This window comes from Macadamia integrifolia, chromosome 11 (genome assembly GCF_013358625.1).
Source record: "Macadamia integrifolia cultivar HAES 741 chromosome 11, SCU_Mint_v3, whole genome shotgun sequence".
NCBI lineage: Eukaryota > Viridiplantae > Streptophyta > Magnoliopsida > Proteales > Proteaceae > Macadamia > Macadamia integrifolia.
The window spans coordinates 18,410,458-18,438,251 of NC_056567.1; the positions used below are offsets into that span (position 1 = coordinate 18,410,458).

The 27,794-nt window shown below is 38.8% G+C and overlaps 1 long non-coding RNA gene and 1 other non-coding gene across 2 annotated transcripts; both read left to right on the forward strand.

Moving 5' to 3' along the window:
* The first annotated feature begins 358 nt into the window (after positions 1 to 358).
* Positions 359 to 1,705, forward strand: LOC122093283. Its single transcript, XR_006144404.1, has 2 exons — positions 359 to 488; positions 1,116 to 1,705. It is a non-coding gene; the product is annotated as an uncharacterized LOC122093283 (long non-coding RNA).
* Positions 1,706 to 18,305: 16,600 nt separating this feature from the next.
* On the forward strand, positions 18,306 to 18,412 carry LOC122094485. The gene has a single exon (XR_006144801.1). It is a non-coding gene; the product is annotated as a small nucleolar RNA R71 (small nucleolar RNA).
* Positions 18,413 to 27,794: the final 9,382 nt, after the last annotated feature.

Sequence of the window (27,794 nt, forward strand, 5' to 3'; positions counted from 1 at the left end):
CAACATCTATAAAATTGAGTTCCAAACAATGGCTATAAACTATATATTTTTTTTTTCAGTTTTTTAAAGAATTTTTTATTTTTGTAGAAAAATGAATATAATTTAAATTGATAATTTGGCCTCCATTAATCATAGATCCAAGACTATTGCTTCACTGCCTTCACATATAAAAACTAGGGAAATTTACATCGACCACCCCTCACTTTTGTCATAATTACATAATCCCCCCTCGCGTTTCATTTTTTACATTTAAACCCAAAAATCTAACGCCGTAACACTAATGTTAATTTGGAATGTAAAAAAATCCTTTCCCCTTTTAAAACCTTTTTTAAAATCCCCAAATGCCCTGTCCTAACTAATCCCTAAAACCCTCTGCCCTAACTGTTTCCCTCTCTAACGAAGGAGAGGTGCACTACGGCGTGGTGGAATAGAGTCCGGCAAAGTCGATAGCCTCTGGTGAAAAGCAAGTTCTCTCCGGTGAATCCAAGGTATGCAGTATTTGGTTGGATTTTTGTCCCCATGTTCTGCAATGTGTGAAGTATCCTTGTCTTTACTCTGAGAATCACCCTTACTCTGAGAATCGCTGCATATATACAAGGTTTTTGCACAATTTAGGAAGAATCGCCCTTACGCTGAGAATCACACAATTTAGGAAGAAATTTACTAAATTTCTTTACTATTTACTGTTTATCTGTATAGTTAATAGAGTAGATTTCTTTATCAGTTTATCTGTACTTTATTGTTTATCTGTATACTAAATTTACTAAATTTCTTCACTTTGTTGCACAATTAAGAAATTTACCTGATGAAGAGACTTAAGAATGCAGTTGAAATGCATGCTATTGAGGAAAAGACTTTGTCTTCTTCAAAGTTTTTTACTAATAATGCACTTGGGTTTTCTGTTGTTTTGGTCCCTAAAAACCCAATAATTGGAGGACAGTAACCTATGAGTCTCATATGTAATTGAGAATGACATTTCTCATTCTTTGTGTTATTTATACAAACCAAAGCAATACTCCAGGAAGCATGAAACTAGGTCAATAAGGTATTATTTGCATGAATGGCATCACTAGAAGATGTAATTCTAATTTTTTTTTTCAATGTATATTTTTTAGGTACACAATGTAATCAGCAAGTGTGAATGATAGCATCTGAGGTTCATTTCTGAAATTCATGAATATTGTATGCTACTGTCAGAAGAGGGCTCTTGTTAGAACATCCGAGAATGTTAATAGCAAACACAGGTTGTATTATTGCTGTCCCAATGCACCTCATGGATGTAGATTCTTTTCTTGGTGTGACATTGTTGAAGAACCAAGAGTAAATCTTGTTACCAAGGACAACATCAACCCAACCTTTCATAAGATAGATGTTAGTGAGATAAGTCAAAAAAATCGGCAAATGAAGGAAGAGATTTGTATCCTGAAGAAAAGAATGAAGAAATTTGAGAATTCTGTTGGGACACTATAGATTGTAATAGTTTTGTTTGTGGTGGTCGTTGTAGTCATGTTTATGAGAAAATGAATAATTAGGGAAGATGATATATTAGTTGTAATTCCCCCCCCCCTTTTTTTTTTGTTCCCCCTTTTTCCCTAACCATTGAAGGAGTACATTTTGGGTTTATATCAATGGTTTTATTATGTTCAAACTCGTCTGTAGCAATTGAGTATTTGGTTACTTTAATCAAATGGGTTGCATTTCTTTTGAATTTGAGATCTTATAATGATCTATTAAGATTAGTTTACAACAGTAATAGGACATGCACTTTGATGTAAAGCTTATTTCAAATGGGTAGTGATTCCCTTCAATATATGACAAGCTGGATTTAAGGAAAAAAGGGCAGCATTTCATTTGACTACAGGACTTATCAAAACCTATTAATGACTCCAAGCAACATCTAAATTCTTGAATAACATAAATATCATGTCCAAAAAATCTGTTCAACCTGTCTCACACAAGTTTTTCTAACATCATATAAACATCATGTCCATAAAAACTAACACATAAATATTACAAGTCACAACTCCATTTAAAGTTCTTCCATAACACATTAAAATCCAATCATCCCACGATCAGAAGAAAGAAAACAAAAAAAGAAAGGGAAAGAAACAACAGCAACATCAACAACAACAGCAAAATCCATCTTCCTACTTCTTATTAGTCTGCTTTGTCTTCCATTTTGCGTACTTGGTAGTTTGCTTGGCCAAGGTTTTCTCTTAAGTTGTTAGGTTTGCAGGCTGGGTAGATGTTTGTGACCTAGTTATCATTTGAGAGCTGGGTGCCTCCATGTTGACTCTCATCCCTTTGATTTCTCTATAGAAATCAGTAAAAAACAATTCAATAATGGAACATGCAAATACATGAATAAATTTTCAGCTGTAAACTACTTGTGAAGAGTCATACCTTTGTGCCTCTTGTTTTCTTGTTGTTTGGTTCTTCTTCTCCTCCTTGAGGACATGTTCTCTTATTATGGCCTACTAGCTTACAGATATCACATTTGACACTTGATGATTTCTTCTTGAAGTCCGTAGCAGGTCCCTCACCAAATTCTCTTTTCCTGAGTTTATGAGGTCTACTGGGCCTCTTTTTAAGATGTGGAGGCTGAACCAACCCATGAGAGTCATCAACTACTAAATCTGTCAATGCTGGTAGTGGTTGGATGAACTCACTATATGCCTAAACGTATGTGTTGACACTGTAGTATGGACTGTAGTAAGACTCCAATGACCTCTCGGTGTGTGTGATAATTGTTGTTGCATGCTTACATGACAGTCCAATACAATTCCACATCCTGCAACCACATGTCCCCTCTGTCAAATTGACCACAACTCTCCCAACATAGATATCCACCACCTCAAATGCATGTGTATTACCTTGATACACAATGCATTCCCTTGCCTTCCGTTGGACCTTATCTAAATGGTTCTTCATATCAGGTGTGATCAAGCCACCAACTCGGTAGTTCCAACCCCTTTGATAGTTATTAAACATCATTTTCATGATTTTCAGCCTTATCTCATCAATTACTAAGGTAACAGGCTTGTCCCTCACATCTGATATCCAATTGTTGAATGACTCGGTCATATTGTTGGTGGTTTGAGGACTCTTTGCATTAAAATCAAATATATGCCTAGCCCATAATCTTGTATGCATCATCACTAAACTCTTTGATACATTTCATTCCATGCGCAAATTGGAGGAGAGTAGTTGCTGATGCTGTTACCAAAAAGTGTTTCCTAAACAGTTGTCCTGAAAAACTTGACTTGAAATTCTAGTACATATGTCTCACACAACATCTCTGATAAGCATAGGGGAACACCTGTGTAATGACATCCAATAAAACCTACAAAATATAAACAATATTAAAAGTCATTTAAATATGATGTTGAATTATAGAGTAAATGGCAATCGCTATAAATTAATAACAAGTACCTTTTGCTTGTCTTAGAGCAAACTCATCTGATGTCGGTCCCAGGGCATCGCGTAGGACTTCAAGGAAAAAACACCAAGTGTCTTTGCATTCAACCTCCACAATATCATATGCCATTGGGAACAAATTATTGTTCCCATTAGATGAAACTGCTGACAGAAGGAATACCATATGTAGGTAACAGAGCATAGGAACCTATGAGTACCTTGTGTCATTTCCAATGCAATGATGTGTGCCCAGTACACCTTCATCCAAGGGGGTTAATCTTGTATGTTTCATGCAAGAAGGTACGTATGGAGTCCACATTCAAAGATGGATCAACCTTAAGATGAGGAGCAAGTTTTTTTGCAATCCAAAATGATGTAACGCTAGAATTCTGTTGATAAAATACAAGCATGCTTTGGGTTGTATGACTTGATCATAAATGTCTTTGCATCCTTAACCCCCTTCTTATCATCCACTGGTGAAGCATGTATTCCCCAGATACAACCAGGTGCCTTGCATACTGCAATAACCCTGACTTTTTCATTCTTAGGTTTCAATATATCAAAACCTTATTGAATGGCAAACTATTGGTGAACAACATGAAAGTGATTCGCATCACATGTGTATTCCCTATGGCAAATGTTACTGTACCATCCTCAACATCATCATAATCATCATACTTGGATTGATATTCAACCACATTTGAATTGTTTAACACATCATCCTCTACATCACAATCCTCATTGAGGATGTCATGATTTTTAGTTTCTTCATCCAAAGACTCATAATTTTCATGCATTCAATCTTCATCACTTGTAGAAAGATTCCGGGTATGAGTTGAATCATTTCCCAAATTATCAATAGTACTATTTATCTTTCCTCCCATAATAGAAGATACCTGAGGGACTTCTACTGATTCATCTGAACTATCATGTATACTGGTAACCTCCCTTTCTTCTCTACTAGGGACTACATAAGGTATTCTAGTTAATCCATCTGTGCTAGCAGAGCTATTACTCACAACATTTAATCCACTTGTGCGAGCAACACTTGCACCAATGGATCTCCCAGGTAAAGCAATAGCATTAGAATGAGCTTTGGCTTTACGATTGCTAGGAGCATCAGCAGTGGCACTATCACAATCATCACTTTCATCACTAGTAGCATTTGTATTAGCAATACATATCACTCCACCTCTTTTAATAGGATGCTTTTCCCTTCTCTTGCTATCTGATTCAGTCTCCACATGCCGCTGTCCCCTTTTTAATGTTCCTATACCATAACCCATTGGCTGACCAGCTGAAGATTATGCCACATCTCTCTCTCCCCTATTACTTGTTTCTCTAAAGACAACATCACTTGAGTACCTGTCAACTGTCCACTTGTCCTTTTGATAACTAGGGTTATCTTCAAGGTCATACACTACAAGTATGATGATATCTACCCCATCTAAACCAAATAGGCTTAACATGCTAACATCATCCGTCACTTGCACATGCACCTCTGGAGAGATCTCACGCCTAACTTTAAAAGTCACATTATTCTTCCGGTACATGGTTAATGACAGAATTGTATATGTCACAGACCATGTCTATGTGAGAGTAACAGTCTGGATCAACAAATTTTATGTGATGCCCCGCTTCTTAAACCCGGTCTGATTTCATGGTTGAACCGGTTTGACCATGCAGGAACCGAGCCAGAGAAAATTAGAGCGGGTTCCTTATGGGCTATGATGGCACGGGTGACCTTAAACACCGGCTGGCCCGACAAGTCCGAGCCAGTGCCAGAAGAGACAGGAGTGCCCAAGCCGTGTACATGCACCTACCATAAGGCCATGTACGGATAAAGTAGGTATTATATCCGTATTTTAAGGTATATACGTATGCTACATCGTATGCCAGGGGTGGGGTTCGTGCCGAGGCCTGAACCCTGTCAAAATTCCAAGTTTTGGCCCTCAGGTGGGCGGACAGGTGGGTGCAGCCACCCACCTGAGTGACCCATCCATGTGCACTATTCACTTAATTAGGAATTGTATATATAGCTTTATGTTTTTTCTTTTCTTTCCATTTATGTCACCCGTACGTTGGTGAGGATAGTAAAGAGGAGAGAGAAAAGAAAGGGAAGAAGAAGGGAAGAGAAGGAAGAGGAAGAAAAGAGGGATTTCAGCGGTGCCGAAGCTCGATCTTCCCATTCCGGCACCGGGAGAGTGATCTTCAACTCTAGATCTACAGTTAGAGGTAAGCAAAGTTGGGTTTTGTGAACATTCACCATACCCGAGCTTTAAACCCTTGATTCAAGTATGATTTCTTGAGATCTTGTAAATCCCCTTTGAAATGATGAATCTAAGGTTTAATAGATGATTTATGTGTTGATCTTGAAGGATTTGAAGAGATATTGACAAGATGGAAGAAGCATTGTGGGTTTGAAGTGATTTGGAGGGTTTGGGTTTGGGGTTGTTCTTGAGCAAAGAAGGTAAGATGGGTTCCCATCACTTGAATCTAACCTAGATCTAGGTTAGAACTATCCAATAAGACCTTGAAGGTGTGAAGTATGGATGGAAAAAACCCCCATTTGATTCCCCAAAGAATGGAAAAAATGGGAAAGAACCAGGGTGTTTTCCGCCAAGACCGGTGGGTGCAACCGGTGGGCCCCTACCCGCTTGTGGGCACCCACCTGAGAAGGCAGGGGGGCCATCGGGCACAATCGACGGGCCCAAGCGACGGGCCAATCGGCGGGCCATCCTACCCGCTGGTCCTAGCAGGGGCCCTTGGCCCAACCGGCTGGTGGAACCGGCGGGCCCCTACCCGCCGGTCCCAACCAGTGGGTAGGACCGGTGGGTCAGACTGCCCACCTGTCTGACCCACCCGTGTGGCCCCGAGGGTGATCCTTACGTCCGATTGGACCCAAATCAGACGTGTGACCTTCTTTTGACGTTCTAAACAAGATTTTGTCATCGGATTTCATTAATTTTGATCCTAAAATGGTGAAGTACTAACCCCGCTCAATTATGTTAGGTTCACCAAATCCTACCCGATTCGCACCGGATCTCACTGTACTGAACGGGAATCCTTGTACGCTACAAGTAAGTGGGGAGAGGACGTTTGGCCTTGTTTCAAGGAATTATTTGGCATTCATTTAATTATATCTAGTCTAGTCATGCCATCATGAATATGCTATGTAGACTATTCATTCCACACATTGATGTGCATATGTGCTATGTTTACTTTCCAATTGTCAATTGAATGAGATGTTTATATGTTGAATGTGGACATCATTATGCATGTTGCATTGATAGACTAGATGTCGTAGTCGGCTTGGAGACGAGTGCATTGGTGGCCCGTGGAATGGGACACGGAGGCACTATGCAATCGTACTATTGCCATATAGGAGCATGCGGTATTAGGATTCTCACCATCCCGTGCTACGACCCTTCCCAACAGGGGTTAAGGTGTTGGGTTATCATTTGGGGGGAAGCAGTGGTCGCGGTCATCGAGTCACTGTGGCGGTTAGACATAACGCCCGGTGGGTCATGTAGGACAGCCGGCAACCCCGGTGGTACATTCAAGAGGGCCAATCGTACTGCTTTTAAATTGCTGGAGTCAGCACCTTTATCTTCAGTCATTTACATTTCTGTTGAGAGCCGGTGGACGGCATTGTCTTTACTTTTTCGAGTACTCATGTGGGCCTTCTCCGACAGCCCTATGGGCGTATCGCGGGAGGGAGTTCGCGGCTCGTACCCGGAGTATACGCGCACTGTGGTTGTAGTAGCACTAAAACCAAGGACTTTGTAATGTTGCTTAGGTGGATGTGATTTAAAATGTATAGCATGGCATGTAGTGCATATGATGTGTTGTGATGTGTGGACTGTTGTGTGGTCCATCTTTCTACTTACTGAGCTAGTGAGTTCATCCCACGTGTACACCCCTTTTTAGATGATTTTACAGGTCATACATCTGAGGAGCATGGGGTGGGTCCCACAGTCGAGTTTCCTGAAGAGGACTGGTGGACCCCTGAGGAGTTAGAGCACGACACTGACTGCTAGTGCGAGAGTTGTGCTGCGGGACAGCAGTTCTGAGGCCAAGCTGAGCTCCACTCTTGGGGCCGTACTGAGCTCCACTTCTGAGGCCGAGCTGAGCTCTTCTATATGATGCCGAGCTGGGCTCAACCCTTGATGCCGAGCTGAGCTCTAGCCTTGATACCGAGCTGAGCTGTGTACTTTGATTGTTTTGGTGGATTTCCTTATGTACTTGATATTTGAATTTTATTTTTATTGTGTAAATATCACGCCTTCGGGCCCACATGTATATTATTATTGTATCACAATCCGGGTATCAAGTATTATGGGATTATTCACAGGTAAAACTTAATCTTCCGCTGATTTGATGAGTTTATATTAGTCGTGTGTATGTTGTGGTGGAATACAGTATCTGATGATCCTGGCAGGTTGGGGTTAACCGGTGTTAACCCGGTCACTGGCCCGGTTCTGTGAGAACGGGGTGTGACACGTTGCGTAGCACTATACCCATAGGAAATGAGACTTAGTAATGGACTAAGGATTTGTTTAGTTTAGTAATTGGAATCATGAGCATTATATTTCTGAGTGGAGCATGCATTGCATTGCATATATTTGATTGTGTTTGTCCATCCCACCCCTCATTGAGAAATTTCAATGATCACCCCCATTCCTTTGATCTATAGATGATGAGAGAAGTCACCAACCAATTACCAGTTCATAGTATGAGATTATGGCCATGGATCAGTTGGCTTGTGTTCAGGATGATGATTTTAGCCATGGACCTGATTGCGAGTGCGATGATTGTGTTTATGAAGGAGAGTAATTTTAAGGACTGATATATCTGATTATTCTTTCATGTACATATGGTGGATATTTGTGGAAATCAGTTTTTGATGATCCAGGTTTGAAGTTTAGACAGGTGGGAGATATTTTGTGTAAATATTTTATTCTAATGGGATGACTGTAATATATGAATTATTGTATATGATGTTGTGAATCATTGTACATATGGAATCAGGTATCACATAGAAGCACTGGGTGAATATATGAAATTTTACATGATTTTATATTATCTACTGCAACTCTGATTATTAGTATGGGAATGTGTTATTGTGGACAATCCTAGAGTAGGGTCCTGGGGTAAACAGGCTGACTGGGTGTGGTGAGGTATCCAGTGCTGGTATACCTGTGCCATAATTAGGGCAAGGTGTGAAATGGGGAGAGCCAATCTTAGAGAGATGATGGGGATGACATTGGACTTAAGCGAGCCAACCGGTTATCTAGACGTGTCCAGATGGACTACGAGAAATCTCTTAGATGTGGAATCATACCTGAATCAAAAGTAATTTATTTTAGGACTCTCATATTTCTTATTTACCAACAAATGATACACCCATAATTAGCCCACTAAATGATAGGGATCAGATTGGGGTCCATGCCCCTAATCCAATCCATGTCATAAGCTGGGAGATACAAATAGATAACCCAGATAAAAATGTTTCTATAAAACATCCCATGTCGATAAGGTCCTGCTTTCCTCAACCTTTTCCCACTTAGTGGCATTTTCTCCTAGCTCTCATGGGACGGGTGTCTAGAATAGTCTTGGACTTTGCATAACTTGTAATCAGAATAACCCTAGAATTATGCGAACTAGACTGTTCAAATCTTATTTCTGAGGAGGAAGCACACCTTTCATCTAAGACCCACTTAGGAAAGTTTTTTCCTTATGACTAGAATATATTATAGGAAGATTCTGATCTGAGACATCAGACAGATCCTACAAGTTAGCTTGTGGTGCTCATAGTTGTTCTCCATCTATTTCCTATATTATGAGGGGATGCAGTGAATGCAATAGGACCGAACCGGCTAACCTTGATAGGATCTATATATGCGAGGTACGTGATCCTTTTATACCCGAAGGTATATCAAGGGGGTGGTTTCATTACCCATTACTCATGACTACACACAAGGTTAGACAATTAGCCATGGGGGTAGATGGAATTGTTCCGTGAGTGTGCACATAAGTTTAATGTGAGGGTCACTATTAACCGATCCCAAAATGTCATAGGATGCGTGGACCTCCCAGGGGGTGCTGGCATGACAGGGAGTACCCTCATCAAATGATTTCACTTCGAGCACAATGCATGATGTGGTTAGTATATATAATTACCACATGGGTTAGCCAAAAAATGTTCTCAAACAAGTTGTAGCATAAAATGTTCTTGCATCAAAGGTAGCATCTAGTTTTGAAATCTTGATAATGGCCAATTCAGGGATTGGAATCATAAAGTTTTGAAGCCACCACCTAGGGTTAGGGCTTAAGACCCGCTGGTTGGGCCCAATCCTTAGGGAAAGGGCCCAGAAGTTGGTCTGGTCCAGAGAGGGTATGTGTTAGGTTATAAAGTTGGGAAGGTATTAGGCACCCACTCCATCCGATTTAATAAAGCTTCCTATTAGATGCTTAGGAACAAACATTTTCCTCTTTTATCTCTGTACTGCATGCATGACTAAATTATTTAATATGTACACTACCACAATGTGAATGAAAGGTCTACATCTTATCGGCTAAGTAGGAAATTATACTCGAGCTTGACCCCTGAAGAGGGGTGGGCCCCTACGTAGATTGTCTCTCGGGTTCTCCCAACTTAGGAGAAAGTGGTCTCGACCTCTAGCTTTCACTCTCCAAAAATTTCAACTTTCTTGTATTCCCTTTTGATTCCTCCAAATACTCGGACAGAGGTTCAGCTTGTGAAGGGTAGTTCTAGGACTAGGACTTCGGTAGAGGTTTGGTTTGCAAAGGCTAATTCTTGGACTGGGACTTCGGCAGAGGTTCATCTTGTAAAGGCTAAAAAGGGACTAGGCTTGCAAGGGCTAAGAAGGGGCTAGGCTTGCTGTTTGAGATTTAAAAGTAACCGCAAGAGTACGGATCATCGTAGCTATGGGAACACAAGGAGGCAGTCACTTTTAGCTTCTTCTATAATGCGAAAGTGTATGGATTGACGATTGTGATCTACTTCTAGCTATCGCCCTAAAAAACATGCATCTAAAAGAACTTCCTAACAAACACAACTAGGAAAATTAGAATTGAAATTGAAATAATAAAAAACTTAATCATTCGGATCTCACCCTAACCATTCATCATCTAGGAATTTAAATACTCAAAGCAAATAAATAAAAAGTAATAAAGTAAAAGAAAAGAAAAGGGATGAAATAAAATAAATAAAATAGAGGGGGAATAAAGCTAGAGAGAGGCACACAAGTAAGTATCTCTACTTATCCGAAGGGATGTACCACCAATAGTACGAGCTTCCCTATTTGACCAGAGAGTACTCTTACAAGGGCTTTTCTACTTAGCTTTAGGGAAAATGATGCAATATAAATAATAAAAATAAAAGGATGGTTCCATGACTAGAGACAGGCAAAGCCAAAACATCGTCTAGCCAAGGACCTTGGGGAAAGGGAAAGCATCAAAATAAAACTGAAAATTAAAATCCTAAAGTAAAAATGATGGGTAGCAAGAAGAGGGAATGAGAAGGGGGTGAGAAGACTAATGTAGAAGCCTACCTACTTGAACTTCAACCTTTAAATTAAAACCTGGTTGATTTGAGATACTACCAGCCCTAAAAACCAGATCTGGAATAAACCAAATCTGAAATTGTTAGGCCTGGAGAAAACAAATCTTAAAGCAAAACTTGCACCTGAAAAGAGATGCTCCAAAGCTTGGTTGTTGTCACCTAGATCTAAGCCTTGAACTAGTAAATTAAAATTATTTCAACTTGAATAACTTGAATAGCATAACCAATAAAAGTAAAGACTTTGCATTAATTAAATAAAACCTATTATGAAAGTGTTTAAAGCAAAAACAAAGAACTAGACCTAGAGCTAAAGCACAACTAAAACTAGAGAAAAAAAGAGAGCAAGAGAATGACTAAAGGAGGACCAAAGGAAGAACGCCCTCTCCCCTTTGGACGATTTCTATTTTATAGGGAATAGGGGACAGAAGAGAAGAAAGAGAGAACGTAGGGAAAAAAGGAGAGCATCCAAATGTGGGTCCCTCTTGGATCGTTTGTGATGAGGTGGAGGGTAGGAGAGAGGAGAAAAAAGGAGAGAAAGTAGGGGAGAAAAGGAAACAAATGATTTGATTAGTTTGGGTTTCCAATTTGGTCTAGATTGGGAGATAAAATAAGAAAGATTCTTATTTCTGTCTTTTTTTTTTCCTTTCTCCTCTTTCTTCTTCAAATGTGGGCACCTCCTCTCTTAGATGATTTTTTTTGTTTGGACAATCTTCTAATTGATGTGGAAATTCCATCCATGCCCTTGACTTTAAGTGGAAAGTAAGAGATAGGAGAAGATCTTCAAAAAAATCTCCAAAAAGATAGGGAATCTTTAAAATTGTCCAAGGGGAAGGAGAGAGAGTGTGTCATCCAAGGTGGGTCCCTCAATCTTTGTTGGTATCTAGAAAGTCTCTTATAACCCTGGGACACCTGCAGAAGGGCTGGGCTTGCATCTCGGTTCTGTTCTGGTCCATTATTCCTTTTCTGGCTTGAAAAGAATAATCACGTGTACAGGTGCCAAAACGAATGTGTACTTTTAATGCGACACATCCATCTTGCTCAGAATTTTATCTTCTTTACAGCCATGGAAAAAAACATGACATCTTTAAGTGTAAAATTGGAGATATGGTATCCGATAGTTCGTAAGGCCTTTTATATACAAAACCTACAAAAAGAAAGAAAACCCAAGGTAGCTCCATTATAAGTATGTAAAAATGCATGCTTTACTATCTAAGATTTCACACATAAATGTGCTCATCAGAATTTTCCCCACTTAGACTTTGCTAGTCCTCAAGCAAAACAAAAAATAAATAAAAAGTAAACAACAAAAACCCTAACTCAGTTTTATAGGTATCACCGTTGTACTTAGCATGTGCAACAAGCCTTTAAACCTCTTAAGTCACCCCTAGAGGACAAGTTGTGTCTCATGGGCGTTTGTAGTAAATATACACCTAAAATTCAGAAGAAAAAAAAATTCCAACCTTGGCTAAAGGTAAGGGCCATATCGATCCAGAGCAAAGATAATTTCTCTTACACTTGATCTAGGGACCCCCTCACAGTTGAATTTTTATTACCCCATATCAATTCCAGGCACCAGGATATTTCTTAATTTGGAACTCACCTTGTCTCTTCCAAAACATCCTGATCTTAAGGCAAGACCACTTGTGAAGTAATAGGGAACCAAGGACTAAGGTGTTGGAGTGTTTTCGAACAAACATGTTACTAAGGTATTGGTGACATTTGCACATACTTTCCTACTGTGTGGTTTTCTTTCTCTTTTTTATTTTTTTATAATAAACTCTATCCTACTCTACTATTGTTGGCCTGAATGACATGGTGGAGCAAACACCAGACACCCAAGTTACTATGTAGCTTTTCTTTCTTTATATGCCCACATAGACAGTGATGCCACTTTCAGAAATTTCTTCCCCAAGAGCTTTGATCAAGATCTCCCACTTCCTGAGGTGCAATGCCCTATCTAGTTCCAAGAAAATCAGCTTTTATATCACTTTCTACAATTCATTTAAAATTGTGTATTTATCAACTCATGCCAATCTAAAAAAGAAAGTCTCAACTCCAAATCAAGAGTACAAGGAACCCACAGACTTACATATGGACCAACACTGAAAAACAAGGGTCTCTTATTTTTCAAAAGAGAGTCTCATCTCAAGATACATGCTTTTTTTTCTCAATAGGGTTTTTATGCGTTCAAGATGGGGTACCTTAATCAAAATTATTACTTTTATCCATCAAGCAACTGAATGGTGTGATCATTAGCCAAATGCCAATGTAGGACTTCACCCTTAGCAAGCTCAAAAACGAAAAAGAAAAAAAAAACACAAATAAAGGGGAAAAAGCAAAAACAAAAGAGAAACTGGTTTCCCTCCCCTACGCTTAATTCATGCAATGTCCTCAATGCATGGAAAGAATTAAAAGCAAAGACAATGCAAGGGGGTCATACCTGGGTAAAAGTTAGTCATTTGTGTAAAGAGGTTCATGGAGATCCATGACCTCTTCATTAGTAGTAGTAGGAAGCTCGAGGAATGGTTTTAAACGTTAACCATTCACCCTCGAAATTACCCCTGTTCCTAGATTTAAAATCTCCACAGCCCCATGGGGATATGCATTATATACAATAAACAAGCCATCCCATCGGAATCTAAGCTTACTAAGGAAAAGGTGCAATCGAGAGTGGTACAATAAGACTTTATCACCAATTGCAAAAGATTTGCACAGAATGTGCTTATCATGGAAGTCTTTAGTCTTTTCCTTGTAAATCCTAGAACTTTCATAGGCATCATTCCTAAATTCCTCCAACTTAGATAGTTAGAGCCTACGATGAATACCCATATCAGATAAATCAAAATTGAGCTTCTTGATTGCCCAAAAGGTCTTATGCTCCAACTCAACTAGTAAGTGACAGGCTTTCTTATACACCAGAGGATAGGGAGACTAACCAATGTTAGTCTTGAATGTAGTCCGATGGGCCCACAAGGCATCAATGAGCCTAAGGAACCAATCCTTACGGTTCGAATTAACAGTTTTCTCCAAGATTTGTTTGATCTGCCTATTAGGCACCTCCATTTAATCACTAGTTTGAGGGTGATAAGGGATAGCTAACTTATGAGTAATACCATACTTTTTCATCAAGGCCTCAAAAGGCCGATTACAAAAATAAGTACCCCTATCACTAATTATAGCATGTGGTGTACAAAAAAGGGAAAAAATGTTCTCTTTGAGAAACTTGACCACCACTTTGTGGTCATTAGATTTACAAGAGATGACCTCTATCCATTTAGAAACGTAATCAACGGCCAAAAGTATGTACAAATTCCCAAAAGAGTTAGGGAATGGTCCTATGAAATCATTGCCCCACACATCAAAGATCTCAACTACCAAAATAAGGTTGAGGGGCATCATATTCATCTTATTGATAAGGCCAAAAGATTGGCAGGTGGGACATGCCTTGTAAAAATCAAAGTCATCTCGAAAATGAGTGGGCCAGTAAAATCCGCATTAGATAACCTTTACAGCGGTCTTCTTAAAGCCAAAGTGTCCACCACATGCATGATCATAGCAGAAAGATAAAATTGAGTGCTGCTCATGATCTGGCACATAACGTCTGAAAATTTGGTAAGGACAAACTTTAAAAAGATAAGGATCATACCAGAAGAAATGCTTAACTTGTGAAAGAAATCGATACCTATCTTGGGTGGGCCAGTGATCCCAAGTCACACTCAAAACTAAGAAGTTGACAATGTCAGCAAACCATGGTTCACTGGACATTGCAAGTAACTGTTCATCTAAAAAATTCTCGTTGTCTAGAGAATCGATAGTCAAGGAATTAGAAAGTCGGGATAAATAGTCTGCAACTAGGTTTTCACTTCCTTTCTTATCCCTAATTTCGAAATCAAACTCTTGTAAAAGTAAAACCCACCTAATGAGACGGGCTTTGGCAACCTTCTTCTGAACAAGGTATCTAAAAGCGGAATGATCAGTGTACACCACCATATGTGACCCAACTAAGTAAGACTGAAACTTTTTTAGTGCAAACACAATAGCTAAGAATTCCTTCCAGTGGTTGTATAGTTGAGTTGTGCATCATTTAGGGTCCTTCTAGCATAGTAAATGATAGTGGGTAGCTTATCAGTCCTTTGACCCAAAACCACTCCTATGGAAAAATCTGAAGCATCACACATCAGTTCAAAAGGTTTAATCCAAACAGGTGGTTGAACAACGGGTGCATTGGTCAACTCCTTCTTAAGTTGCTTGAAGGATTCTAGCCACTCTTTAGAAAACCCAAAAATTTGATCTTTAGCAAGTAGTGCAGTGAGAGGCCGGGATAACTGATTAAAGTTCTTAATAAACCTTCTGAAGAAGCCAGCATGGCCCACAAAAGATCGGATATCCTTTAAAGATTGAGGAGGTGGTAAATTATCAATTAAACCCACTTTGGCTCTATCTACCTTAATTCCCTCCTTAGATACTACATAGCCTAAAACAATACCAGATTTTACCATAAAATGGCATTTCTCTCAATTCAAAACCAAATCCTTGGATATGCACCTTATCAAAACTAGAGAAAGATGGTGAAGACACTCAGAATAGGAATTCTCATGAATCGAAAAGTCATCCATAAATACTTCTAAGAATTTTTCGACTATGTCAGAAAAGATGTTCATCATGCATTGTTGGAACGTAGCAGAGGCATTACAAAGCTCAAAGGGCATACACCTATAAGCAAATATTCCATACGGGTATATAAAAGTGGTCTTATGTTGGTCATTTAAAGCAATTGGGATCTAGTTATGCCGGAATATCCATTACGAAAACAATAATACTCATGTCTAGCTAACCTCTCTAACATCTGATCAATGAATGGCAATGGAAAGTGGTCCTTCCCAGTTACCACATTAAGTTTTCTATAGTCTATACACACTCTCCACCCTGTTTAGACATGGGTTGGAATTAGTTCATTATTGGCATTGGGAACTACAGTAACACCAGACTTCTTGGGCACTACGTGAACTAGGCTTAACCATTGGCTATCAGAAATAGGATAAATTATTCTATGATCCAAGCACTTTAGGATCTCTTTCTTAATGGCTTTCATCATCACTAGATTAGCTCTTCTTTAGGGTTCTGTGGATGGTTTGGAATCCTCCATAAGATGTATATGATGTTTCACAATAGAAAGACATACACCCTTGATATTAGCCATAGTCCAACCTAGGGCTTCCTTGTTTCTTTTGACACTTTGAGTAATTCCTCTTCCAAGCTAGAAGCCAAATCTGAAGAAATTATTACTGGAAGAGTCTTGTCAGGCCCTAGGAAAGCATACCTCAAATTAGATGGCAACTTTTTAAGATCTAGCTTTGGGGGCTCAACTATAGAAGGTTTGGGAATGGAATTGGAAGGGGGTCCTAAGGGCTCCACAAGTGTATGAAGACTCAGGACTTCAGAAAAGAAGTTTTGACTATCCTCATCCAACTCATCTATACATTCTTAGAATTTTGAATCAAAATCAATATCAAAGTTGGTAATTAAATCATTAAGAAAATCTAGAAAATCCTCAAGTATATTGATTTCTTCTTCCATATGTGGTTGCTTGCCTATCTTAAACATGTTAATTTAACTATTTGGTTGCCAAAGGATATCATTAGGAAACCATTCATTGATTAATGCATTACTGGTAGCTAGGAATAGTCTTTCTAGAATTATTGGGATCTCATCCTTGGTTGAGAAGGGCTTGGTATCTAACACAATGAAATCAACAGGAAAAATAAATTCTCCCACCTTAATTAAGACATCCTCAATCATCCCTTTAGGAATCTTAACATACCTATCTACCAACTAAAGTGTAGTTTTAGTGGCTTTCAATTCTCTCAATCCTAGTTGCTTATACACATGGTAAGGAAAAAGATTCACACTTGGGCCAAGGTCAAGTAAGGCATGCTCAATGTAGGGGTTGCCTATGACATAAAATATGGTAGGGCTCCCTGGATCCTTATACTTGGCAGTTGTAGGCTGAGAAATTATGAAACTAATGTTACCTACCAAGAATGTCTTTTTGGGCACATTCGTGATACGTTTGTGAGTACACAAATCTTTCAAGACCTTTACATAGGCGGGGATCTGGGATATGGAATCCAAAAGAGGGATGTTTACTTCTACCTTTTTGAAGACTTCTAAAATCTTGTCCATTGAAGCAGTCTTCTTTTTATCTACCAAGCGATTAGGAAAGGGGATAGGGAGAACATGAAGACTGTTAGGGATTTGATCTTTTTTAGAAGAATCATTTTTGGTTTCCTTAACGAAGTCATCTTTAGCTGCTTTAGGTTCATCAAACGAATCTGGAATAAGAGGCACATTTGTGTCCTCAACAGAAGGAGAGTTAATAGGAGTAATAGATGGGGAAGATTTAGGAACACTCTGTTGGCATTCTCGGCCACTCCTAAGGGCATAAACAATATGATATTGGTTAGAGGGTCCTTGTTGGGTCTGACCTTGTACCACATTCAGTAATTCATTAGTTGGTGCTTGTGAACTAACAGGCTGATGCCGAGGGTTAGGCTCTGGTTGACTGGGCAATGTCCCCTTCTCCCTCTCACACAAAATTGAGAAGACTTGAGTGAGTTCTCTCATAAGATTTTGATGGCTTATCATGAGGAGGGTCATATTCTTTTTCAAGTCACTTATTCTACTTGCCTCTCCAATGTTGGTAAACCCAGGGGGTTGCTGATAAGATGATAAGAGAGGGGTCCTAGGGAAACTAGCCTGAGGTCCTACATTTGGCCTAGGAAAAGTATTTTGGGCAAAAGGTTGTTGTACAAAGGAAGGCCCTGCTTGGTTGCTCTGGTTCTAGGAGAAATTTGGGTGATTTCTCCATCCTGGGTTGTAAGTATTATTATATGGATTATTCAGATATAATGCATTAACACTGTCATTGGAAGTGCCCCCAGAGGTGTTGGGGCATTCTTCTATAACATGTCTAGGGGACTAGCACCAACTGCACATCTTAACCATATTGACTGATGATGGCTCTTTAGGAATAATAGCCTTAATCTTTTTGATAAAGCTATCTAAGTGGGCTTCCTTGGCTACGAAACCATCCACAAAATATTCTTTCCCTCCTATAGTTCTTTCACTTTCTTGGGTTAATTCTCACTCACCGATTTTGTCAGCTAAGTCAAGTAAGAATTCACATGTCTTTCCTTCATCTGTAAATGATGTGAATCCCTCATGGCATATAGACTCTATCATTTGTTTAGTTGGATAATCAATACCCTCATAAATTATTGAGCATAAATTCTATAAGTCTAGGCCATGGTGAGGGCATTCCTAAAGTAGATCCTTGAATCTCTCCATAAGTTTAGAAAATGATTCACTAGGCTTTTGCCTAAACTGAAGGATATCACTTCTAAGCTTATTGGTCTTGTAAGTTGGGAAAAACTTCTTAAGGAAGACAACTGTGAATTATTCCCATGTGGTTATGGAATTTGTAGGTAACCCATACAACCACTTATTAGTATGGTCTTTCAATGCAAAAAAAATAAACCTAAGCTTAACAGCATCATCAGAAAACTGTTGGATTTTAATTAGAACACATACCTCTTCAAATCCCCTAAGGAATAGATATCAATCCTCAAAGATTAGCCCATAGAAGTGGGGCAACATAGTGATGTACTGAGATTTGAGCTCAAATTTATTGCCCTGAGCTTGTGGTACAACTATGCAGGAAGGTTGGGCTGTTCTAGCAGGATAGAACCTGTCTTTTAGAGTAGGAGGTGGTTGTGGTGGAAGGTTTTTTTGTTGGTCTAGGTTAGCCAATTCTAGCAGGGTAGCTTGGTCTCCCATATTGAAAGGTATTGATGAGAGTATACGTATAGGGTCCCTACTTATTGGATTTCTCTTTTCTAACTGATTCACAGTATTACGTACCCACACAGCACTCATGCAACAAAACATTGCCTACAGCTAGAATACGACCACCACAAGCACAAAAGAATGGGAATATATATATATATATATATAGCTTTTTGCGAGCTTACTGGCAGGGATCCGGGGTTGCTCAATTCCTGAGGTACTACTACAAGGCGAAACCTGTATTTACCATACTGTGAGGCTTGGCGACCAACCGAAACAACTATTATTGCAAGTTCTTCTTCCCAAGAATTTAATAAATGATGAAAAAAGAAAAAGAAAACAAAGCACTCCGATTTACCAAAAGAAAGCGAAAAATAACATGGAACTGTTTCCCTGGCAACGGCACCAAAAACTTGTTTGAGATTTAAAAGTAACCGCAAGCGTATGGATCATTGTAGTTACTGATCGAACACTAGGAGGCTGCCACTTTATTTTTAGTTTCTTCTAGTAACACTAAAGGGTACAACTAGCAACGATGGATGGAGACTTGGCCAATGATGAAGTTACATCTTTGCCTTTTCTAAGTCTGGGGATCATCCTCAAACTGATCGTCCTTCTAAGCTTTGAGTTTTTCCTTGGAAGAATAGTATGACAAGGCATCTGAGAAAAAAGTTATTATTAGGAAAAGAAGAGGAAAACGAACAATATTTAGAATAACAGAGGATACAATGGCTATGATGATATACAACCCTATCAACACGATCTCTCACACTAAGAAACTCATGGCCAATGGCATGATAACCAGTATAGGTACATGCTCAGTCACCTCAAAGACTTGGACGTTCGTCACATCAGCAATGGTGAAAGGAGCATCTAGCAAGGAGATTGTTTCTCCATTAGATGAGAAAACTCTTTGTGGAAGTGACTCATGTTTACAGTCAAACCACGAATAGTCTTACTTGCATTCTCTTAATGAGCTAAGAATTCATGTCGACTGATAGTCTCTACCTATCTACATATTTACGATGTTTCTCCCCCGTTGCTTGATAGTCTGGATCGTACTTGATGTGAAAAAACTTTTCATAGGAAAGTATAGAATAGTATAGAGGATTACCCTTGATTGTCCTCAGAGATTTCTTCTTTCTTACCCTTTTCTGCATGCCAAAAACAGACTCTTCGTTAGTGTCCTCGCTATGGGCAGAACTCAAGACCTGATCAGATAAATGTTTCCCAAGTTGATCGTCATAATAGGAAGACCAATATGCCAAGAATTTTTCACTAACTCTGGAACATGATCAAAAGTCAACAATCTTTTAGATTTCATTTTCGCTGAAAAGAACAGGACGACCAAGCTGCTTGTATATTAAAGAGTAATAGCATGGGTGAGGAACGGCCTAGCATAAACCGAACTGACGTGCTGGAAAATAGGGATTAATGTAACAAATGAGGAATCTATCCCATAAATCGGGGTCGATCATTTAGGAATGTCCTTGGATGAATTGAAAGGAGTAAAAGATTCAAGGGATTGGTCATCAGGTAAGCTGGAAAATTATTTATAATACTCACGACGGGACATCAGAGGAGCAGGTAGGTGCTATCACATATGGAAAACCAGAGATTGGAAATCTATTTGCAACCTGGACGAGATAGATTTCTGGAAAGTATGCTCTCACCCAAAGTTGCAAGACCCAAAAAGGGCCACCACCGTTGGTGAATTTATCCTTTATTATTTCATTACAACCATGGTAAAGGAAAGATAAAAAATAAATAAATAGAGGCCAAGTCCGCAGGATGGCCATCAGCCAAAGCATTAGCTAATTTAAGATAAGCTGCTTTAGTGATTTTATTTGCCCAGTGCAAATCAGATAACGAAAAATCTTGGAAATTAAGATGGAAAACAATGTATTCCTTTTGAATCACAAGACCCCAGTCAAACATATAGATCTCAATATAATGAGGATAAGTAGATACTTTGGCAAACGCAAGACCTTGGTCATTGATAGAGCCAAAGGAAGCACCATTAAGTTCCTCCCCATTGGTTATAAGGCCAAATAAAGCACCTTAAGGAGAGTAGGGCTAACCAAAAACATAGAGCAGCTTGAAGAAGTGGTTACTCAGCTGTTATAAAAATTTGGAAAGCTGGATAGCATGGAGTATACCTAACCAAGCCCATTCACTAGATTTATCTTGAGTCATCCTTTCAACCATTCACTCCAGTATTCAAAGTGAGAGGGCCAAAAGTGGTACCAAGCTTTGGGTTTGACCTCTATTTCTATAGGATTGGCTTGTTTGAAGAGCAAAGTCTCCTTCCTATGCCTAGGAAAATTAAGAACGTGGAAAGGAGGAGAAGGGATGAGGATAGCGCCAACATAAAAGTGAGAGGTGTTGAGGATCAATACCTCTGTCTGAACAAAAAGAGGGCAAATATTTTTGCATTCTTGTTCCAGTTGTTCCTCCATAGAGGGTCATCATCCTTTGGAGAGGAAGAATTCATGATTCTCAATGAAGGATGATCACAAGAATAGAGATAGAGGGTCGAGCTGAGAAATGAAGAAGATAAACGGTGACTGAAATGTAAGTTGGTAACAAACCTTTTTCTAAAGAAACAGGGAGTAATTGTTTCCTTTGGAGCTAACTATGATCACGCCGCCTATAGGGATAGGTATCCTTACTATCATTATGACGATATTCATAGAGATCGATTGACGTATGGTTTCAATTATTCTTTTTTAAGATTTCAAAAAGGGAAAAAGTGCCGCCAATATTTTACAACGAACCAGTTGGATGATTTGCGGCCAATATGGAAGGTGGTTGGTCACCAATCAGATGAAGGAAGGAAGAATGTGTGGCAATAGATAGAATTTGACTATGTGTCGAAGATCAAGTGACCCCTTTTTTTTTTACAGGAGACTTTTAGTTGCAAGAGACCTCATTCGAAAGGAATAGGAAAGAAAGGTGGGAGGAGCAATTATCAAAAACCGTGCATTTGAAATTGAGGAACTATTTAAGGAAATGCTTAAGCTGTGTAAAAGGATCCAACAATTGATACACAGAACACCCAAATGTTATCTCTCTTTATGATAGAAGTAGATTTAGATTTAGTTTTAGTTCCTTTCCCTTTTCCATTTATCCTTATCTTTTGGAGAGTTTTATTGTTTTAGAAACTCTGTAATTGTAGTTTGCATTTTAATAAAATTCCTTGTTTATGTCCTATTTTGATCGTGGAGATTGAAGTCCTTGGAGCGATCAAGGTAGGGAAACTCATCCCATTTGATTGCAAGTCAGATTGGAATTTTTGAATTATCAAGAGAGAGTTCTGTCATGTCTGCACAAGAGGAATACGGTCAGTGTATTCTACAAATTGAAGGGGAATTAGGGAACAGTTTCCATGAAAAATGAAACACAAACAAAGCCACATAATACACTATCATGCTTATGAGAAACACATCAATTCATGCATACAAACAAAGCTAAAAATCCAAAGTGATTCAAATCATTGATAAAAATCAAGTGATACCTGTTCTAAATCTAAAACCCTATTCTGCATGAGTGAGGCTCTTATATCAGTTGAAAGAGTTTATTAGGGTAATGCAGTAAAAAAAAAAAATTAGTTGTCTAATCATAGTGGCTCTATGATCATGCCTTAAGCAGGTATAGGGTATTCATAAATAAATTCTAACCATTTTAGGGGGAGAAAAATTAACTTGAACACCACAAATGTAGTGCCTCCTAGAAAACTTAGCTCATCCACAACCTAGACATGCAAGAAATTTCACATCACGAAGACTTTGGCAAACCTTCCATTATCGACAATGACATGTTCTAAACTCACTCTCTCATAAGTTCAAAACCATAATCTCACTTTTTCAAAGAGATGAGATTAAAGAACTACAAAAATAGGGCAGCAAAACCATAAAGATGGAGAGGAAGGTTGGCTGCAATGAGCGACCAACTGGTCCTCACCACATCCCTTATTTATTATTAGAAACTTAATTCTAGTTTCCTAATTTAAAACAACTCTTCTCTCACATGTATTTAATTGAATAGTGCTACTACATAGACTCCATATATGTAAGAACTTCTATAATCTTTCAATCCATACTACGCGTAATTCCTTATTTCCTTAAATTGGAAAGAGGTAGGATCCCATTTGAATATCAATAATATCAGATAACATTTTTAATTCCCAATTAAATATAAGGACCAATATATGCACCTAAGGTAAATATCTTGTCTCCCAAAGTATTAATTAATTATGATTCGATTTCTCCACTTACCAATATCATGCTGCGTGCCCTAAGGCATTAAAATAATTATTCTCACCATCCTAAGTCCACCATAACTCTATATCAGAGAATCTGAACTATTGATATTACTTACTCATAGGGGGGGAGCGTGTTAGCCCTTAAAGGTTTAGAGTTGGTGTTCTACCTTTGTGTATTCTCGATCCATGATAGAAGGCTCTGACCCTGAGCCTCATTAGACTCAACGAAAGTGTAAGGTGTAAGTGAAGAGAATATAAGAGATGAAGCCTGTCCCTTAGCCTTGTCTATATCCATTATATCACCAAAAAAATTTCAGACATTTTATAAAATAAATAAGGGAGAAGGGTTCTCTAAGCAAGCGCATAAGGGAGTGCATCAATAAGATGGAATGAAATGGTATCTTATTGAGGGCGATAAAGTCAAATCATATGGGAGGAGAAAGACAGACACAAAGGTGTTAGCGTATTGCCCGGATGTCTCAAATGTTAGAAACACCTAGAGGGGGGTGAATAGGTTTTTCTCGAGAGTACTTGACAATTTTTCAATTTATTCTAATTTAGAAAAAATGCGGAATTAATTTATGAAATCAAAAGTCAAGACACGAAGATTTTTATAGTAGTTCGACTTCTAACCAAGTCTACATCTACTCCTCTCAATACCCCTTGAGAGATTTCCACTAGTTGTTTCTTTTACCGGGCAAAAAACAAGCCTTTACAACGTCTTAGTTCTGGGTCAAGTGTAATCCACTCTTGAGTCCAAACAAGAGCAACTCAATACACTCTTGAGTACCAGCAAGAAAACCGAAAGTAGAAAAGTAAATGAAAATGTAAATTACAAAAGTTGAATAATGTTACCTGTATAGAATAGAAACTCTTGTGTAAGTGTGCAAGTGGATGAATGCAAGGAATGAGCTTAGTTACACTTTGAAGCTTCTCAATGACTTGAATGTCTGAAGCTATTATCCCTTCTCAATCTCTCTTTCTTTTGAAGTAATAATGATTGCTTATAGCTCAGATGGCTATGTGAAGAGGTGTCTAAATCCGTGCCTAAGAGAGGGTATTTAGAGCCAAAAGAATGACTGAGAAGATGACAAGAAACTCCTCCAATGGATCTATTTTTCTTTGATCCGGATCCTAATCCAGATTCAATATAGCCATTATATGACCATTGAGAGATTGAGTTTTGTCATGATTTAGATCTCCGGATTGGAGATTTTTCAATCCTGATTAATCTGGATTTTTGGATCCCATCCAAATTCAGTCCTACTGAATCCAGATGCCTTTGTCTGTCAGTTTCTAACAGACAGTACAATCCGGATTCCCAATCCAGATTGGGACTCCTGATCCGGATTACACTGAAAGTGAATCCAGATTGGTTCTTGAGTCTGTTTTGACTGTGTTTCTTCGTCTACCTTTTGGGGGCATTTTGGTTATTTGCCTAAGGTCTTATAAATACACATTGTAATGCGTATGCAAGTGTGTGAGTGTTTACAATTGTATGCACATTGTATTCTTTATGTCTTCTTTCTTTTCTTGATACTTGAGACTATTCCAATGCGTCAATCGATCTTCATTCTTGAGATATCTTTAACGTATTGATTGATCAATTGTTGCTTTGATCTTGGTGTTCTTCTTTGATGTTCTTCGTCTCACGATTCATTTAGTATGCTGTCAAGAAGGTTAGTAGTTGCACTCTTTGTTTGTTATCACCAAAACATGAGTGTGGAGAAGGGATTTTCCCAACAATCTCCCCCTTTTTGGTGATGACAAACAATGCATTATGATGCATATAATATGTCAGAAAAATAAGACAAGATAGTATATCATTTATTATTTCCCTCTTACATATGCATCAAAAATACCCTTCCCCCATATGGAATTCATATGCTACATTTATATGCATTCTCTCCCCCTTTGTGCATCAATAAAAAGTGGGAAGAGGCAGCGTAGCCAAGCTCCCCCTTGAAACGAGCTCCTCTTTAATTAGATGGCTCCTCCTTTATATGTGCTATATGAAAGACATAGAGGCATCATAAACAGTAAAGTTGATAAATAACATAAGTCAGTTGAGCCAATAATTATCACAAGATTCATCAGAATTTAGAAATCTAGAAAACTATTCAAATTTAAACAACCATGTCTGAGAAACAGTTTTAAAAGATAAAGTAGATCTTAAGTATGGGGAGGACAAGGAGGTATTCCCATGTGCCGCGCCATATGCTCCAAGTAGGACCGAAGATCGCCAATCTTGTCATGTGTGGTCTTGAATTGTTGATCAACATTCATCTTAAGTGAGGAGAAGTTCTGCTCAAGGTGCATCAGTCGAGTGGTCCAATCGGCAGATGATTCTCCTGATTGAGTGGGAATAGTCTCCTCAGGGGCAATAGGTTCATGATGCTCATGATATCTATCATTATGCTCATCATGGTCTTCATCATTATCATGTGCATGTTCCTCATCAACATCATCTGTTTGGGCAACCTCTATTTCCTGTCTTATAGGTTTGAAGGCATTTGCATGGATTGGATTTGGATTGTCAATAATTGCATCACTAGAGGAAGGAATGTTGAAATGATGAAAGACCATCCTAAAAAGACGACCATATGGAAGTCGCATTTTATTGTAGGGAATGATAGTTATCATATGACACATGAGCATGTAAGGAAGATTTGTTTCATAGCATTATAGAATGCAATAAATCAAATATGCTGAGGTAGACAGAACAACTTCTCTATAACCTCCCTTAAGAATGATACAGTCACCAATTATCTAGTTTATGGCTTGAGCTATGGGAACAAGATCCTTAGTCTGAGGTTTCAGAACAGTAGTGTATCTAGTTGGTTCAACAATACCTTGGTAAATTTGATCTTTAGTCAAGGGAGAAATGAGAGGAATAAAGTGGTCCTTAGGTTTCTAGTATCGATAGGGACCACGGTTACTAATACCCAAGATTTGTGCTAATTCAACTACATTGAAGTGTATGGGTATTCTATTTACTAGGGAATGAATGGTAAGCTCCTCAGCCGCTCCAGTGTCGGTGAGGTTGCAATAAAACTCTCAGACTAGACGAGGAAAACATGGATAGGGAAGAGTGAAAAGGTTGTCCCAACCAAGTATAGACAGACTAGCAGGCAAACCATAGTTAGCAAAGGATGACAGATTTACCTCTTTTCCAAGTTCAATCTTTCTTTGGAGCAAGATTTCCCAATTTGCTCGTGCTTGTTCACTCACAAACTATGGAGACATACAAGGTCTTCAAGGAACTGTTGGTTCATCTTGAGCATGGGAAGAAGAGGCTTTCCCTTTCCTTTTGTATTGTCTGTCAGCTATGGGGAAGAGAGGTGAGAGGAAAATGGCAAGAGAGTGATGAACTCTTCACTAGGATGTATAGTGGAGTGATATTTTTTAGGGGAATAGGAAGGGTTATGGTCGAAATGAGGCTACTAGGGTTTTGGGAAGAAAGAAACTGAGGGTGAGAAGGAATAGGAGTAAAACAAAATGAGCCCAAAATAGGGTTTTTATTCACTCTCGGGCAGATTCGGAGATCCGGATCCTGAGTTCTCTGATTTGGAGATCCGGATTAGCCCTGTTTTCAATTTTTATCAAAATTTTGAGTTTTTGGCTTGAAATTTTAGTGGCTTGGGTCATTTTCTCCCTATAAACCTATTCAAATGGGTCTATGACATTGAGTTCCCCCCGTAACTCACAAAACCTTTGTTCACTTAGTGGCTTTGTAAGAATATCTGCCACTTGTTTGGTTGTGTCAATATGCTCAAGCGACACTTCTCCTTTTTGGTCATTGTCCCTAAGGAAGTGATGGCGGACATCAATGTGTTTGGAACGAGAATGTAAGATTGGATTCTTACTTAGATTGATGGTGCTTGTACTATCATAGAAGATAGGGGATGAGTTGAAGTGAGTTCCATAGTCTATCAAGGTTTGTCTCATCCACAGAATTTGTGCACAACATCGTGCTGCCGCAATGTATTCAGCTTCAGTGGTTGATAAGGAAATTGAGTTTTGTTTCTTACTGAACCATGAGACTAGGCATGATCCTAGGAAGTGACAAGTTCCACTGGTGCTCTTTCGGTCAATGTGACAACGAGCAAAGTCGGCATCGAAGTAGCTAATGATATGGAATTCATTATCCATAGGATAACATAATCCTAAGTTTGATGTGCCTTTTAGATATTTGAAAATGCGTTTTACGGCACTCAAATGGGATTTCTTAGGATTGGTTTGGTATCATGCTCAAGCACATACACTAAACATAATATCCGGGCGACTTGTAGTCAGATAGAGAAGACTTCCTATTATGCCCCGATAGTGTGTAGCATCGACTGAAGGACTGTTCATCCTTAGATAGTGATAATGAGGTGCTCATGGGTGTAGGAGAGGATTTTTGACTTTCCAAGTCAAATTTCTTTAGGAGATCTCTTATGTATTTTGTTTGGCATATAAAGATTTCATTTTCTTTTTGTTTGATTTGAAAGCCTAGGAAAAAGGTTTATTCACCCATCATACTCATTTCAAATTCTTTACTCATACATTTGCTAAATCCATCACACATTGCTTCATTAGTGGAACCAAAAATAATATCATCCACATATATTTGAACAATAATCATGTTTTTATTTTTGTGCTTTATAAATAATGTGGTATCCATTTTTCCCATGGTGT